Here is a 13,752-nt window from a genome sequence, read left to right as displayed (position 1 = left end):
GAAAATAGGATTGAAAGGACATACTCTAGTCAACAGTGTATATAGCTTGGGTGGAGGGGGTGTATAATGGGGAAGGAGAGTCCCTTTTCCTATCTATTCCATATACATCTCTGGATTTAAAAGATCATACATGCATATGCATTACCTTCAAAATTAAAATGATAAAGACAAAAGGAGAAGCTTTGGATTTGAATCATGATACTACTGTTTGCAACTTCTATGACCGTGGGGAAGTCGCCTAGCCTCCTGGGGTTTATTTCCTCATTTATAAAAATAGGGAAAGTAATAATACTTGTCTACATATCTTCTAGGGTTGTTGGGAGGATTGAATGTGATAATGGGTTACAGCATTATGAATTATTTATTCATAGAACACAATTATTATAAAAATATTTTGCTCTGATTAAAATAAAAGAAGGACGAGATCGTGTGTGTTTTTCAGTCCCAGTAGCTTTACTAAGCAGAAAGCGCCTGCTGATGTGGTGATCACAGTTGCTTTGGTGCAGCTTCCTGTTGACTTTTGGCAATTCTCCACGCTGCTAGCTAAGGCTGAGGTGGCGACTGTGGAAGGTGTGATCTCCTCCCCCTCCCAGCACACATTTGTGTGCATACTCACACTCATGCACACACAAACACACACATGCACACTCTATCACAGTACATGAGGTGGCAGCAGCTGCTCCGGCATAGACTTTCACACAACATAAAGGGCTTTTTTGGTGTGGTCTGTGCATTATTTCCTGTTAAGCATGAGCTGAGTCAGTGCCATGCTTTTCCATCTGAAACCTTTCTGAGGCTCAGGCTGTGTTAAGAGCAAACCCTCTCCCCTCCATGCCCACCCCATGGCCCTCTACTGAAGCCAGATCATAATCTGCTCATTTCATGAGGATTTTCAAACCGAATGGACTGGGCCATGTGAGAGATCACTGAAAGGAACAGACCAAGCAGAGGCTAAGAGACTCCACGCTAATCTGCTGAGTCATCTGAAAATGCACAGCTGTGGCAGCTCACGGTGCTTTAAAGTACTTTGGCAGGATGTTTGTTCAGGGGGCCTGTTCCTGCAGCCCTGCTGAGTGTTTGGTTAGGAGGCATAATCATTTTTTGGACAGGATCTCCCAAATGTAAGGTGATAGATGCTAATGTGGAATATAATACAGAAGATCCAGCTTGGATGTCATAAATAACAATAAATTGTTTAATCTTGCTGAGTTGTAAATCTATGATTGCCAGAGGTCTTTAGTTCACTGGAACATAGTATGGGGGCAGGGGCACTTAGCAAATAGGCAGTTATGATTTTCCAACCAGACAGAAACTGGTCTGATGGAATTTATCTAAAAAGGCATACACATGTATTTTAATTAATTGTGACAATTACTCAGAGAAAACACATGGCCCTAAAGAGGCTGAGGGTTTTTTTGTTCTACCTATAAATGTATATGTGTATTCACCTATATTCTACCTATGTATAAGTAAGAGAATGAGTTTTTGTTTTGGGGATATATATTTATACGTATCCATACAGACAGATATACACATACTTAATTTCTGTGTACCTATTAAGGTGCGGTGACAGATGGAAAGTATTTTTAAGCATTTAGATAGCTTATTCTATAGCATATGTGTGCATATAGCCCCCCCATAAAGCTTTGTGTCTTTTCTGGATATATTTAACAAGAGGCTAGAACAGAGTCCAAAATGTCAGAAATGTTTGAACATTCCATAGAAATGAAGGAGGTGTTTCCAAATGACCTATGTTTCTATGGCAATAAATAGAACTTGTGCTGCGTTGGATGGGTCAGGAGTAAGGAATATAAACAGTGTAAGTATGGCTATTCCAGGCAGAAATCTACCTTGTAAGAAGAGCTTTGTGCAGTGAGCTCGACAACATTGATCAGTTAGCAGTCCGGTTCAGTACAACATTGATCAGGTAGCAAGACGGTTCGGCAGTGCCAGTCGGAGACACAGATGGGGACAATCAAAGAAGATGCAGGTCAGGACAAGGATGCAGACATGTACCTGTCACTACCATGGACTTCAGCAGCTTCTTAGTGAGCAGGTTTATGATCAAAGAAGAAAGACATCGTTGATATGTAAGCATGTTACAATTAATTTGCTGTTTAGTTATTAGCAAACTACATCCAGTTTTTAGTTTTTAGGTTTTTTTTTCTTTTTTCTTTTTTGAAACAGGTTCTTGTTCTGTCATCCAGGCTGGAGTGCAGTCGTTATCCAAGCTCACTGCAGCCTTAAACTCCTGGGCTCCGTGGATCCTCCCACCTCAGCCTCCCAAGAAGCTGGGACTACAGGTGCACGCCACCATGGCCAGCTAGTTTTTCTTATTTTTTTGTAGAGATGAGGTCTTGCTGTATTGCCCAGGCTGCTCTTGAGCTCCTGGCTTCAAGCCATCCTCCTGTCTTGGTTTCCCAAAGTGCTGGGACTATAGGTGTGACTCACCATGCCTGGCCTACATCCAGTTTAATTTATACTACAGTGTGGGTTTAGTCCTCAAACATGTTTTTGTTTTACATATAAAAATTTGAGGTAAAAGAACATTTTTACATTGATCAATAATGGTACATTTAAACAATGGACGACTATATCCATTAAAATCGTGTTGTGGAAGAATATTCAGTGACATGGAAAGATTGACTCAAGGGCAAGTGAAACGTGTCAAGAGTCTGTTAGGTACTAGACACTGTAAACTGGGTCTTGGCTGTGTTACTTGCTTACATCCTCCATCATGTGATCTTTTAGATAACAAAATCGAGATACATAGGGATTTGGGATCTTGTGCAAAGTCACCCAGGCAGTAGGTGGCGAAGTCAATTCTTACATTCTTTCCCATTGAAAACCAAAATCTCAGCTTACCTCAGGGCACTCAACTCTGCTTTCTTGACCCACACCCAGGTAGACCCAATGGACACTTGTAGTTCTTATCCAGCTGGGGTGGTCACCTCATAAAATGGCAACAAGTGGGGCCCTTTCTTGTTCTAGTGAGTCAGACTGTATACCTCAAAGATTTCAGAGCACTTCCTATGTACTGAAATTGCCTCATTACCAGGAAGGACGTACTTCCAATTTTCACCACCTCCATTTTGCATCCAAGGAAGATTAGATTTCTTGATCTTCTCAATGAAATCTTGAGAAATGGGTGGGCCGATTGAAGAACAGGACTTGGGCCACACTTCTAGATGCCTGTGACTTTTCTGCACTTATTCAGATATTAGGAATTGATTATGAAATCCATGGTGGTTTGATGCTAATGAACTCTCATCTATCTCTCCAGCATGTGTGTAAAGACTTCCAGAGGTACAGGAAGTTGAGGATGAGCTCTCTTACTTCCATCTGGTCTCCATGTAACAAATCATATAACTGCACAATTATCCAAATGCAAATGAAGGAGTCCCTTGATGTTTGGATAACCACATTCATGCCTCGAGTTTGTTATTTCTTGAAATTGCCCTTATCCATCTCCTGTTTACCCATGGACAACACTACTTCACGGCTGGCACTCTGCAACCCATGGCAGCTTGGCTTTGGGGTTCCTTCCAGTGTTTTGTTTTTGTTTTTAACCGAGAAGACAGGAAACAGGCATCTTTGTGTATATAGCTTGCCACAGCCCTTCGTAGATGGACATGGTGGAGGCTGTGTGGTCCTGGAGAACACTTCCTCTGTGAAGCATCAGGGAAGTTTCTGTTCATTGTGTCTTCACTCTCTCCAATTCACTTGGGGAGTGATAGGGATTATAACACAGTGAGCAGAGGATATTGGGGAATGTCATGCTTAATTTTCTTTTCTTTTTTTTTTCTTAAATGACATTTAAAGCTAAAAGAGAATCACAAAGGGTAAGTCTGATTTAAGACATTTCACACATGAAAGAAATCCTGCTTTCATGCGTGTTATGTCACAGGAAAAACTCATTTAGAGTCAATATTCTGCACCTACTCCGAAATTTTAGCCTGAGGGTTTAAATATTACCTCGCTGCTCTCTAGGACTTTAATTTGAGCTAATTAGAAATGGAACTCATACTAAAACTAATTTAGGAAAGAAGCTGTTGATGTTCTGAAGAAAAACAGCTGTCAGAAATAAGATCATTAAAAAACCATAGTTGTATATGGCACAAAATGTAAAGGAATAGAAATGCTGGGAGAAAGCTTTTATAGAATAACATTTTATCTTTCTTTGGACACTGGTCTAAGGCATGTGAAAGGGCATATTGATTCCCTTGGCACCTGGTATGCTCATTTATGGATGAAAAAGCCCAATGACATAATTTAGGTGAGGTTTAAGGCTTGATGGGAGGCATTGGTGCCATTAGAAGGACGGACACAAAGAGTTCTTAAGTAACGGCATCATGGGAAATGATAATTGCACACCCCTTTCTACTATGTCTTGGTTTCCCCAAGCACTTAGAAGTCACAGCTGGGTAGGAACAAATTTATCATGAGTCTGTCTGTGTGTTTGGGAATGCATATGCCTCACAGATGTGTCTGCAGGGGTCTGTGTGATAATGTTCATATATGTGATAGATGTGGACCCTGGGATCTGTATCTGTGTGGACCCTGGGATCTGTACGTGTGTGTGAGTGACAGTGGACTAGGGTCCACTTTGCCCCCTTTTCCACGTGGGAGTTGAAGGAAATGCCCCTTAATGGCAGTAGCATCCGCTTGGGTGTGTGCACCTTCTGGAGGACTGGGTGAGGTTGCCCTTCTTCCAGCCAAAGCCAGACCCTATGGTGTGGGACGTTTAGCGGTGAGCAACAGAATGCCATGGCTTGGTCCTCCCTGGGCTGTGGTCTGGATTTCACTCAGGAATGAAAGTCAGATATTGCCTGCTTCAATGCTGTAAACATAACTAAGGCTAATTATGTAAGTAGACCATCTTTTCCTTGCAAGGTAGCGGTCTGCTGCATTGACAGAGGGTAGTATTTCTAGGACTTTTTCAGAGAGTAAAATGGTACTTTAAGGGATAATCTGCTATCTAAAGATGAATTTTAAATGTTGGAGGGGGTTGTGGGATTCGGGGAAGACAATAGAATAATTTGTGTCATGGTTAATTTAACAAAGGGTTTTTGTTTATAGAATCTGATCTTCGGTGGATTTTAACAACACTCTTCTTCCTTGGCTTTTCAGATAAAGACGCAGAGCCTCAGAGAAGTTAAATGATTGATCCTATGTCAGGGGGTAGAGTCAAGACTCATACCTATGCCTTTTAACTTCAAGTTGAGTGCTTTTTCTTTATACAAAAGGGCTTCCAAAAGTTATATTTCTTTTTATCAATGACTAGATCTTGAAAGCCATACCTTTTCTGATGGCATTTATCCTGGGCTAATTGGTAGAGAGAGGGTGAACAGAAGAGAAGACATAGACACGCAGAGAAGAAAGTGACGTGAAAACAGAGGCAGAGATTGGAGTGATGTGAACACAAGCTCGGAAATATGTGGAGGCAACAGAAACTGGAAGAAGCAAGGGAGGATCCTCCCCTAGAGCCTTTCGATGAGGCAGACCCCCAGTGACACCTTGATTTTGAACTTCTGGCCTCCAGAACTGTTAGGGAATAAATTTTAATTGCTTTTAGCCACCAAGTTTATGGCAATTTGTTATAGCAGCCTTGTGAAGCTAATACAAACTTCGTATTAGATTACAAACTTTGTATTCATTTCCTAGGACTCCCATAACAAATTACCACATATTTGGTGGTTTAAAATCACAGAAATTTATTCTCTCACAGTTCTGGAGGCCAGAAGTCAAAATCAAGGTATCGGCATGGCCACACTCTGTAGATGCTCTAGGGAGAATCTGCTCCCTGCCTCTTCCAGCTTCTGGCAGCAGAATACATTCCTTGGCTTCCCGGGTGTGGCTGCATCACTCCAATCTTTGCGTCTGTCTTCATATCTCCTCTTCTTTGTGTCTATTCTAGTAAGTACAAAGTGCTGCATCTTCCATGATGGAAATGGCCCAAATTAACCAATCTACCACCAGGTAGCTGGCTGATCATTTGGGGAATGGTACCATAAGGAGACTCAGTGTTGGTCCCTGCTGCTGGTAGAGTAGGCACTCTGCAGTGGCCATAGCCATATCAGCCTTGGTGAGTGAATGTCCATGTTGTTGAGCCCATGCATAGCCTTCATCCCTGCCATCACGGCCATGGTATTACAGCATTCTTGCATTGCTATAAAGAAATACCTGAGGCTGGGTAATTTACAAAGAAAAGAAGTTTCCTTAGCTCATGGTTCTGAAGGCTGTACAAGCCTGGTGCCCGCATCTCCTTGGCTTCTGGTGAGGCCTCAGGAGCTTTTACACATGGCGGATGACAAAGTGGGAGCAGGCATATCACACAGCAAGAGTGGGAGCAAGAGAACAAAAGAGAAGGTGCCACATACTTTTAAACAAGCAGATCTCATGTAAACGCAGAGCGAGAACACATTTATCATCAAGGGCATGGTGCTAAACCATTCATGAGGGACTCGTCCCCATGATCCAAACACCTCTCACTGGGCCCCACCGCTAACACTGAGGATTACATTTCAATATGAGATTTGGAGGAGACAAACATCTAAACCATAACAGCCACTTGGCTCATGAGCCCATTGGACAATGACAGGAATGGCTGGGGGAAAGCCACTCATTGACATCCACAGAACTGGTCATCCTGTTATTAAAATCCTCCTCTGCCTAGGTCACCATTTGGTGAGTGTCCATAAGGGACACAAATATCTTCACAATTTTCCATGTCTTACCTCAGAAGCCCCATCACCTTCTCTTTCACATCTCATCCAGTACTTATCCCCCAGATGATAGGACCATGTCCAGCAATACCTCTTCTCTCTGGTATTGATGGTTTAATGAGCAGATCTCACATAGGTAAAATTTCCAGATATCTAGAATTTAATCTTCTGTTAATTCTCCAGTTATAACTAAAGTATTTCAGGTTGAAACTTTATTCAAGTGTAATTACTCACTTTAACCTTCTTAAACAGAATGTATATTACCTTTTCAAAAATAACTGAAATTTAATAAGATAAAAATGTATCTATAATCGTTCCTACTTAATAACTTTACATGTTTATTTCTGCATTTTTCTAAGTCCTTGCCCCAAAGTGGACATAATTTTATACTGTAATAGCATGAAATAATTTTGCATTTGACATTTTTGATTTGGCATTAAACTATTGTTTATGTTTCTTTTGCTACTGCTTAAGAAAATGTGGGTGGTTGTAATAAATAAACCTGAAATGTAGGCAATTTTTATTGCCTTAAAAACAATAGAATGTTATTTCTCACTCACACAATAGTCCAATGAGGATGTCCCTGGTGGGCAAAGACTATTGTCTACCAAATGGGATGGGGACTCAGTTTCCTTCCCTCTTGTGACTCTGGCATTGCCTAGAGCCACATGATTACCTGTACTGAATCTGTAGAAAGAGAAATAAGCAGTGTAGAGATGATATGTCTGTTTTCTGATATCCTCAGCCTAGAAGAAACACACATTACTTCTGTTCTTATTCTCATACTAGTTTATCACCCATTGTCCAAATGCACCATGTGGCCACACCTAGATGCAAGGGTGGGTTGGAAAATGTAGCCCCTGGCTGGGCAGCTGTTCCTCAGCATTGACTCTGTGCTATGGAAGGGCTTCCTAAGTTTTTGTGGACTGCTATCCCAGTCTCTCACCACTATACAATCTTCATAATTTTCCCTTTAAATGGCTGAGAGAAAATTTTGAACAAAAGCTACAAACATTTTTCAGATTCTTGATTCTCCAGACTTATTACTTGAGGGCAGTGACTAAATTATATTCAGTTCTATATCAGAAGGTTCTTCCATATTGCCGGTTTCATGGTAGATACTCAATAAAATGAGTTGAATGACTACATAAATTTTAGCAAGAGCATATGGAAAATAATTTATCATGACTTTGAGTAATACTATAGGTGTAATTATTGTCCTTTCTCTTTCCTGACTTGATTAATAGCACCAGTATCCATTAAGTTATTAAAGGTAGAAAGCTGAGATTATTCTTGACTCCTGTTCTCACTGGTCCAGTATTAGTTATTTATTGCAGTGTAAGAAATTACCATGAAACTTAGTGGCTTAGTTGGCGCTTGATGGGGGCTGGAGGATCCACTGCAAGATGGCTCAGTCACTTGGCTGGCAAGGTGGTGCTGGCTGTTAGCCTCCCATCTGATCCTCCTCTTTCCACTCCTGCCACTCTTCAAGGTATTTTTTTCCAGAGCAGCCATTCATCATTCATTTATTTTTTCCCATTAATTAATTCAACAGATATTTATTGTATACTTACCATATGCCAGATTTGTTCTAGGTTCTTGGAATATAGCAGTGAAAAAAAAAACAGTCCTTGGATCTTATATACAGTGGGGAAATAAACATATAATGTAGAAAATTAGATGGTAATATGTGTGAGCACATATATTTATTATTTCTCATCATTTCTGAGACAGGAGATGGATATTCTGGCTTGGGGACTCACATGAGGTCACAGTTACATGTTGGTATTGGTTTGGTCATATGAAGGCTTGGTGGGGGCTGGAGGATCCACTGTGAGATGGCTCAATCCCTTGGCTGGAAAGCTGGTGCTGGCTGTTGTTGGCAGGCCTTGCTTCCTCTTCACAGGGCTTCTTGAGTGTCTTTATGACATGGCAGCTGGCCTCTCCCAAAATAAGCTGTCCAAGAGAGCAGGGCAGAAGTGTCCATGCCGTTTACGGCCTCACCATGGAACTCACACACAATCACTTCTGCAATATATACTGATTACCCAGATCTGCATCGTTCAGTGTAGGAGGGGACCACAAAAAGGCAAAAATGCCAAAAGGCAAGGACCATTGGGGCCATTTTGGAGGCTGTTTACCACAGCCCCTCTCTTCCATATTCCAGTCCACCTGCATATTCTGTTCATCCTCCTTCCAAAAATGTATCTCAAACCAAATGACTAATTTTCATTTCTGTTGGCTCTAGCCTAGTCCAAGACTCTATCAACACTCGACTTGAAGAGTCTCCCATCTGATATTCCTCTTTCTGCTCTTGCCCCCATTCAAGGTATTTCTCCCAGAGAAGCCATTCATCATGCATTCATTATTCTCCATTCATTAATTCAACAAATATTTATTGTACGCTTACCACATGCCAGATTTATTTTAGGTTCTTGGGATATAGCAGTGAAAAGTCCTTGGGCTTTACATACAGTGGGAAAATAAATAATATGGAAAATGTTAAAGGCAACATATGTGATCCAGAAAATTATAGCAGGGTGAAGGAAATAGGAAACAATAGAAAAGTTAGGGACTTCTGGCTATAGTATTATATAGGGCTGTCAAGGATGCTATCTCTGATTAGCTTACATTGAAACAGAAACCCAAAAGACAGTAGAAGGCAGGTATGTTAATATCTGGGAAAGTATTGTAAGTAGAGGAAAAAGAAAATGCAAGGGCCCTGAGGCAGGATCATGTTTGGTATGTTTGAGGAATAGCTGTTCTGTTCCGTTTGGCTGGAACAGAAGAAGGAGGGCGGGAGGGCGATGGAGAATGGTACATGATGGAGGTCAGATTATGTAGGGCCTTGTAGACTACAATGAAGACTTTGGCTTTGTTTTGGGTTGGTGGGGGACAAGGAAAGCTATTGGAATGTTTTAGTGACTTGATGTGACTTACTTTTTAATAGGACCATTTGGGCTGCTCAGCCCATGATGTTTAAAAATGCAATCAGGTCACTTCCACTGTTTAAAACCTTTCAATGGATTCTGGTTGTACTTAGAATAAAATCTAAGCTCCCTTAGCTATTATTATTATATTATTATTAAAATTGACGTCCTTTATAACAGCAGTCTAATTCCTTTCTAATATGTACCTCACTAGTAACTATTATTATTATTGCTTATTTGTTTATAATCTGTCTCCTCTACTTGAAAATATGTAGCCTGGGGATCTTGTGGATTTCCATACTAAATCATCCCAAGGCCACTTTGCTTTTGAGCTCTCTCTCTCTCTCTCTCTCTCTCTCTCTCTCTCTGTGTGTGTGTGTGTGTGTGTGTGTGTGTGTGTGTGTGTGTGTGTGTGTGTGTGTGTTTATCTCTTCTGTAATTTTTTTCCCCTGATCTCTCTGACTGTTATATTTGGTCCGTGACTGACCTCTAGCAATGATGGTGCCAGGGCAACTTTGTTGTTGAACTGTATGTTAAGGTTTGTTTTGGCTTGTTGGTTATATCAGTACTTATCAAATGAATTATCTAGGAAGAGAGGAGAGGATCTTATTAAAATACAGGTTCTTATTCGGTAGGCCTTGGGTGGGCCTTGAGGTTCTGCATTTCTTTCTTTCTCTTTCTTTCTTTTTCTTTCTATTTCTTTCTTTCTCTTTCTTTTTCCTTTCTCTTTCTTTCTCTTTCTTTTTCTCTTTCTTTCTTTCCCTTTCTTTCTTTCTTTCTTTCCTTCCTTCCTTTCTTTCCTTCCTTCCTTCCTTTCCTTCCTTCCTTCCTTCCTTCAGACAGAGTCTCACTCTGTAGCCAAGGCTGGAGTGCCGTGATGCCATCTTAGCTCACTGCACCCTCTGCCTCCCAGGTTCAAGCAATTCTCCCACCTCAGCCTCCGGAGTAGCTGGGACTACAGGCGTGCACCACCATGCTCAGCTAATTTTTGTATTTTTAGTAGAAATAGGGTTTCACCACATTGGCCAGGCTGGTCTCGAACTCTGGAGCTCAAGTGATCTGCCCACCTCAGCCTCCCAAAGTGCTGGGATTTTAGGTGGAGCCACCATGCCCAGCTGAGGTTCTGCATTTCTATCAAGCTTGCAGGTGATGCCCATGCTGCCAGCCCTTTGAGTAACAAGGGGGCTTTATTACCGAGCTTGGCTGAACATTGGGATCATCTGTGGAGCTTTAAAACTACTAATGCTGGGCTCTCAACCCCAGAGATTGCAATATCATCAGTCTAGAATGCAGTTTGAGTACTAGGATTTTAAAAAGCTTCATAAGTGATTCTATTTTGTAGAAATATTGAGAACTACTAGATTGGATGATATTGAATCCAATTTTAAACCAAGGTGTAGCAATAAATGTTCTTCAGCGCTGTGTTGCTGACTTTTTAGAAAGTCCGTTTTGTAGCTCTAGAAAGAATCTGGCTGCATCCATGGATGACCTCCAGATCTCTGCTTAGCATGACTGGGTAATTTCTCCAATGTCTCCAGCACATGCTGTCACTTAACAGCAGAAAGAGAATTCCTACTTTCAGGAGAAAAGTCATTCCTGAAGATTACAGTTAAAATATGCCTACAGATGATGAGGTTGTAGTAAATCAGTCCCCTTGCTCTCTGAGCTTGTTCTAAGTTACAGGAAGCAGAAGAAGAAGAGAAGCACTCCATTTCTTTTTTCTTGTAATCTCTAGCATGTTCATATGCATAGTTTCTGAGTCAGTAGCAAACTAAGAACTTCTTGTGTGATTCAAGCTAACCCCTCGATTATCAGAAGCAGATGTTTCAAACGACTGAAGATCAGTGAGGCATATCCTATTTACAGGTTAATAATTGACTACTAGATGCAGGTGCACCAAATGGTCTTAGAGACTAAATTAGATAGGAGAGACAATGTCAGTGCTCCCCCTACCCTGCCTCCCCTAATCTAAAGCCTACTCTGCTTCTTTTATCAAGTGATTGGCTGTATGTTAACAGAGCCTGGGGCACTTTCCTGTTGAAATGCCTTTAATCCCAAGCCACTGGATTGATTTTTTTTTTGGATGGTTTAGATTGGACGACTGATTATTGGACAGAATGGCATCTTGTCGACACCTGCGGTCTCCTGCATTATCAGGAAGATCAAGGCAGCTGGTGGAATCATTCTAACAGCCAGCCACTGCCCTGGAGGACCAGGGGGAGAGTTTGGAGTGAAGTTTAATGTCGCCAATGGAGGTATGTGGTTCAGCATATGCCTTAATAATCACGATTTCTTTCCTCTTATATTATTATAGTCTCACAGTGACCCTTTGATGATAGACAAGCAAGGTGCAGAGGACCTAGCTCAGAAAAATTTAGTGAGGTGCCCAAAGTGACCCAACAAAGAAGTGGCATGATGGGCTCATGAACCCATTTGGGTGGTCTCTTGGTCCCCTGTGCTCTTCAGCATAAACTATTGAATAGTTGATCCTTATCTGATATGGAAGGACTCTGAATTTTAACATTAAAACATACCCTGAAGGTCGTTGTCTAAATGACAATGACCCTCATTTTACACATGAACAAATCAAAGGCCTGAGAGGCTGAGTTACTGCTGAAGGCCACAGGGTTGATCAGGGTCAGATTAAAGATTTTTAGCCCAAATCCTGGGCTCTCTTTTTCCTACAGTGTTGACTTTCTCTCAAAATCATAGAATTGTTTCACTTTTTCTTATATTCACAGCAATTTATAGTTTGGGGGTCCTTAGTGGAGGGGGTGGGATATATGTATGGAGTAAATTTCTTTTAAAAATTGAACACACAAAAAAATAGGGAGAATAAGAAATAGATAACATGTACCCATTATCTTGTTTTTCTATTTTGCTTATCTTTTTTTTCTGAAGAATTTTAAAGCAAATTATAGCACAAGAACATTTCACACCCAAATATTTTTGTATGCATCTCTTAAAAAGAAAGACACATTGCTGCATGACCGTGCTAACATACCTAACAATAATAACATTAATTCTCCAATATCACCTGAAAACTAATCTTTAGTCAAATTTTTCAATAATCCCCCAAATATTATTATTTATAACTGTTTTATTCAAATCAGGATACATCTAAGGATGCCATGCATTTGCTTGGCAAGTCTCTTAAATCTCTTTTAATCTAGAATGCTGAGTTTGCATGAATGTGGGTAGGAGTCAAGTTTTAACCAGCAACAGTTACCATTATAAATTATTCCTCATCCCAGGCAAAGCAGTGCATTCTGAAGGGAAAACTTATTATCTATCCCTCCTTGTAGACGTTTTACACGTTATGCAAACAAGAAAGTGTATTCATGTTGAATATTTAAAAAACAATATTGCAACCACAAAGCAGAAAACTAAACCACCAAACCACAAAGGTAGACAACAATAGAGGAAGAAGAGAACAAATTATCTACAAAGTAACCAGAAAACAATTAGCAAAATGGCAGGAGTAAGTCTTTTACTATCAATAATAACCTTGCTGGTACATGGGTTAAACTGTCCAATCAAAAGATATAGAATGGCTGAGTGGATCAACAACAAGATCCAACTAGATGCTGCCTACAAGAGACCCATTTTTAAACTTTAATAATAGGCATATACTGAAAGTAAAGGGATAGAAGGAGATATTCCATGAAAACAGACAGTTACCAAAAGAGAGCAGGGATGCCTATACTTACATCAGATAAAACAGACTTCCAGTAAAAAGCTGTTCCAAGAGACAAAGAAGGTCATGATTTAATGATAAAGAGGTCATCTTATCAAGAGGACATAACAATTGTAAACATATATGCATCCAAAATTGAAGCACTTAAATATGTAAAGCAAATATTGGTGGACATGAAGGAAGAAATATACAGCAATATAACACTAATAGGGGACTTCAGTACTCCACTTGCAACAATGGAGAGATCAACCAGACAAAAAATTAACAAGACAACAATAAATTTGAACTATACTTCAGACCAAATGGACCTACCAGACCTACATACATCCAACAACAGCAGAATATACATTCTTCTCTAGCATACATAGAACATTCTCCAGGTTAGACCATATGTTAGGCC

General features: G+C 40.5%; 1 protein-coding gene across 1 annotated transcript in view; it reads left to right on the top strand.

The window, feature by feature from the left end:
• LOC129144192 (MAM and LDL-receptor class A domain-containing protein 1-like) overlaps positions 1-11,864 on the top strand; it is a 343,347-nt gene extending 331,483 nt beyond the window's left edge. The window contains exon 13 of the mRNA XM_054685558.2: positions 11,748-11,864. The gene's annotated coding sequence lies outside the window, so the exon portion shown is untranslated. The remainder of the gene's footprint in view (positions 1-11,747) is intronic.
• Positions 11,865-13,752: the final 1,888 nt, after the last annotated feature.

The sequence above is a fragment of the Pan troglodytes genome, chromosome 5 (assembly GCF_028858775.2).
Source record: "Pan troglodytes isolate AG18354 chromosome 5, NHGRI_mPanTro3-v2.0_pri, whole genome shotgun sequence".
Taxonomy (NCBI): Eukaryota; Metazoa; Chordata; class Mammalia; order Primates; family Hominidae; genus Pan; species Pan troglodytes.
The sequence above is the reverse complement of the archived record's forward strand: the minus strand, read 5'-3'. Positions and strand labels throughout refer to the sequence as shown.